Below are 5,814 nucleotides of genomic sequence, written 5' to 3'. Positions count from 1 at the left end.
TTCCTCTATTAACCCTTACTGGCTGAATAAGTTAACACCAATACAAGCACCAACAAACAACAACAACAACAACAAACAACAACAGATAAAAGGACATAATATACGGCATCTGTAGGCGGTTGGCTAAACATTCACACGCTTGTTTTGTTGACTGAAGTATAGTGACGGATCGGGGGTGGGGATGGGGGGTACATGCTTGTTTTGTTGACTGAAATAAAGTCACGTATGTGGGGGATGGGGTACGCGAGGGTACACGCTTGAACAATTGCGTATACTTTGTTTCGTATCAAAGTGTTTGATCTTCGCGGCTTGTTTTTCATATAACCAGCTCTCGTGTTTACTAATGTGCGGTTAGGGATGGTAAAAGATTAAAAAAACGATCAATGTTACATTTAGATTTAAACTTTGGCGACTAGAGTACATGCAAACATGTATGGCGCAAAAGCAGGGGGAAGGCGGACAATGTAAACACAGGGGACATATCCCCCTGTCTATCACCCCGCCTCTGCCATTTCTCCCCCGATCAATTACCTCTGTACATTGCCACCCCCCCCCCCCCCCAACTTTCCATGGACTGTTTTCTACATCACTTGTGTGTCGCCAAACAACTGTAAATGGGAAAATAACTGGTAAAAAAATGCCACAAAACTTTTCCAAATAAGAGTGGAAGGGGCGCTTTTTTTTTACCAAAATGAATAACTAAACACAAATGGGAAAGGGGCGGGGGGGGGGGTATAGTTCACCTCAGGCGCCGGAATGAGTAGCTACGCCTTTGGTGTGAAGTAAATCATAATAAATTTGTACTCTAGGAATATAAAGGAACGCCGCACACACACACACATTTGTATGTATAATTATAATATATGTACCTAAATATATATAATTTAATAGTGATGGTTGTATCGAGTGTATAGAGGATCAATGCAGTATGTCTACTTTTGTGTGAAATCGAAGTATATTTCTATTTATATTGTCAATAATACAAGCTACAAGAACACACTCACGCACCCACACACACACACACATTTGACAAAAATACTACTTATTCTACTGCCAACATGCATCTATCTCATCACGAAATGTGACCTATGTGCACTGGCTTCGTGAGATTGCCGCATGCAATGGTATCCCTAACATAATAAGATAAAGATGGCAGGGGACGTAACACATTATCACAGAGTTCACGGCCTTTCTCTAATTATGCCCGCTCTAGGCCAAGTGGATTTGCAGCTGGTATGCCATTAGTACTTTAGGCGTGTATGTGCGTGTATGTGTGTGTGCTTATTATTCTATTATTTATCTTATTTACAGTGTTGTGTGAGAGGGGAAGGGGGGGTGGGGGTGAAGGAGGAAGTAAGAAGAAGAAAAAATGGATTAAATCACAACAAATTAAAAATAAGAAAAACGCTCGTTGCACACAGTCAATCTAGAAACAAAACAAACATTCTTTTTGGGGAGCGGAAAAAAAAAATAATGAGGAATAAAACAAAATGCTCAAGAAAAGTGCTAAAGAGAAGTCATTCAAGTCGCAAATCGTAGACGCGCGTGTGAAGTAAAGGTGGAACCGATTAAGACAGAATTATCACCCCTTCAGCACAAGTTTGAGGTGTACTGGAACAGTGAAAGGAATCAACTGTACAATCATAATTAGGATTTCTATTCACAGATTTAATATGCAACATAGGAATATTATAGTAGTACATGAAATCGATGTTTGTTTTTATCATTATTAGGATTTCGATTCACAGATTTAATATGCAACATGGGAATATTATAGTAGTACATGAAATCGATGTTTGTTTTTATCATTATTAGTATTTCGATTCACAGATTCAATATGCAACATGGGAATATTATAGTAGTACATGAAATCGATGTTTGTTTTTATCATTATTAGGATTTCGATTCACAGATTTAATATGCAACATGGGAATATTATAGTAGTACATGAAATCGATGTTTGTTTTTATCATTATTAGGATTTCTATTCACAGATTCAATATGCAACATGGGAATATTATAGTAGTACATGAAATCGATGTTTGTTTTTATCATTATTAGGATTTCTATTCACAGATTTAATATGCAACATGGGAATATTATAGTAGTACATGAAATCGATGTTTGTTTTTATCATTATTAGGATTTCGATTCACAGATTTAATATGCAACATGGGAATATTATAGTAGTACATGAAATCGATGTTTGTTTTTATCATTATTAGGATTTCGATTCACAGATTTAATATGCAACATGGGAATATTATAGTAGTACATAAAATCGATGTTTGTTTTTATCATTATTAGGATTTCTATTCACAGATTTAATATGCAACATGGGAATATTATAGTAGTACATGAAATCGATGTTTGTTTTTATCATTATTAGGATTTCGATTCACAGATTTAATATGCAACATGGGAATATTATAGTAGTACATGAAATCGATGTTTGTTTTTATCATTATTAGGATTTCGATTCACAGATTTAATATGCAACATGGGAATATTATAGTAGTACATAAAATCGATGTTTGTTTTTATCATTATTAGGATTTCTATTCACAGATTTAATATGCAACATGGGAATATTATAGTACTACATGAAATCGATGTTTGTTTTTATCATTATTAGGATTTCGATTCACAGATTTAATATGCAACATGGGAATATTATAGTAGTACATGAAATCGATGTTTGTTTTTATCATTATTAGTATTTCGATTCACAGATTCAATATGCAACATGGGAATATTATAGTAGTACATGAAATCGATGTTTGTTTTTATCATTATTAGGATTTCGATTCACAGATTTAATATGCAACATGGGAATATTATAGTAGTACATGAAATCGATGTTTGTTTTTATCATTATTAGGATTTCTATTCACAGATTCAATATGCAACATGGGAATATTATAGTAGTACATGAAATCGATGTTTGTTTTTATCATTATTAGGATTTCTATTCACAGATTTAATATGCAACATGGGAATATTATAGTAGTACATGAAATCGATGTTTGTTTTTATCATTATTAGGATTTCGATTCACATATTTAATATGCAACATGGGAATATTATAGTAGTACATGAAATCGATGTTTGTTTTTATCATTATTAGGATTTCGATTCACAGATTTAATATGCAACATGGGAATATTATAGTAGTACATGAAATCGATGTTTGTTTTTATCATTATTAGGATTTCGATTCACATATTTAATATGCAACATGGGAATATTATAGTAGTACATGAAATCGATGTTTGTTTTTATCATTATTAGGATTTCTATTCACAGATTTAATATGCAACATGGGAATATTATAGTAGTACATGAAATCGATGTTTGTTTTTATCATTATTAGGATTTCGATTCACAGATTTAATATGCAACATGGGAATATTATAGTAGTACATGAAATCGATGTTTGTTTTTATCATTATTAGGATTTCGATTCACAGATTTAATATGCAACATGGGAATATTATAGTAGTACATGAAATCGATGTTTGTTTTTATCATTATTAGGATTTCTATTCACAGATTTAATATGCAACATGGGAATATTATAGTAGTACATGAAATCGATGTTTGTTTTTATCATTATTAGGATTTCGATTCACAGATTTAATATGCAATATGGGAATATTATAGCAGTACATGAAATCGATGTTTGTTTTTATCATTATTAGGATTTCGATTCACAGATTCAATATGCAACATGGGAATATTATAGTAGTACATGAAATCGATGTTTGTTTTTATCATTATTAGGATTTCGATTCACAGATTTAATATGCAACATGGGAATATTATAGTAGTACATGAAATCGATGTTTGTTTTTATCATTATTAGGATTTCGATTCACATATTTAATATGCAACATGGGAATATTATAGTAGTACATGAAATCGATGTTTGTTTTTATCATTATTAGGATTTCGATTCACAGATTCAATATGCAACATGGGAATATTATAGTAGTACATGAAATCGATGTTTGTTTTTATCATTATTAGGATTTCGATTCACATATTTAATATGCAACATGGGAATATTATAGTAGTACATGAAATCGATGTTTGTTTTTATCATTATTAGGATTTCGATTCACATATTTAATATGCAACATGGGAATATTATAGTAGTACATGAAATCGATGTTTGTTTTTATCATTATTAGGATTTCTATTCACAGATTTAATATGCAACATGGGAATATTATAGTAGTACATGAAATCGATGTTTGTTTTTATCATTATTAGGATTTCGATTCACAGATTTAATATGCAACATGGGAATATTATAGTAGTACATGAAATCGATGTTTGTTTTTATCATTATTAGGATTTCGATTCACATATTTAATATGCAACATGGGAATATTATAGTAGTACATGAAATCGATGTTTGTTTTTATCATTATTAGGATTTCGATTCACATATTTAATATGCAACATGGGAATATTATAGTAGTACATGAAATCGATGTTTGTTTTTATCATTATTAGGATTTCGATTCACAGATTTAATATGCAATATGGGAATATTATAGTAGTACATGAAATCGATGTTTGTTTTTATCATTATTAGGATTTCGATTCACAGATTTAATATGCAACATGGGAATATTATAGTAGTACATGAAATCGATGTTTGTTTTTATCATTATTAGGATTTCGATTCACAGATTTAATATGCAACATGGGAATATTATAGTAGTACATGAAATCGATGTTTGTTTTTATCATTATTAGGATTTCTATTCACAGATTTAATATGCAACATGGGAATACTATAGTAGTACATGAAATCGATGTTTGTTTATATCATTATTAGGATTTCGATTCACAGATTTAATATGCAACATGGGAATATTATAGTAGTACATGAAATCGATGTTTGTTTTTATCATTATTAGGATTTCGATTCACAGATTCAATATGCAACATGGGAATATTATAGTAGTACATGAAATCGATGTTTGTTTTTATCATTATTAGGATTTCGATTCACAGATTTAATCTGCAACATGGGAATATTATAGTAGTACATGAAATCGATGTTTGTTTTTATCATTATTAGGATTTCGATTCACATATTTAATATGCAACATGGGAATATTATAGTAGTACATGAAATCGATGTTTGTTTTTATCATTATTAGGATTTCGATTCACAGATTTAATATGCAACATGGGAATATTATAGTAGTACATGAAATCGATGTTTGTTTTTATCATTATTAGGATTTCGATTCACATATTTAATATGCAACATGGGAATATTATAGTAGTACATGAAATCGATGTTTGTTTTTATCATTATTAGGATTTCGATTCACAGATTTAATATGCAACATGGGAATATTATAGTAGTACATGAAATCGATGTTTGTTTTTATCATTATTAGGATTTCGATTCACATATTTAATATGCAACATGGGAATATTATAGTAGTACATGAAATCGATGTTTGTTTTTATCATTATTAGGATTTCTATTCACAGATTTAATATGCAACATGGGAATATTATAGTAGTACCAGTGGCGGAACTAGAAAAAACAGGCCCCCCCGCAGAATGTTTTTTGGGCCCCTAGATATATATATGTATATAATATATATATATATATATATATATATATATATATATATATATATATATATATATATATATATATATATATATATATATATATATATATATATATATATATATATATATATATATATATATATATATATGGAAAACAAGGGTCGCTCTAAATTTAAAAAAAAAATCCATCTGGTACACGAATAAATC

This window comes from Physella acuta, unplaced genomic scaffold, assembly GCF_028476545.2.
Source record: "Physella acuta isolate Inbredline_101_S28 unplaced genomic scaffold, ASM2847654v3 ptg000301l, whole genome shotgun sequence".
NCBI classification, from domain to species: domain Eukaryota; kingdom Metazoa; phylum Mollusca; class Gastropoda; family Physidae; genus Physella; species Physella acuta.
This window is presented reverse-complemented; position numbering follows the sequence as displayed.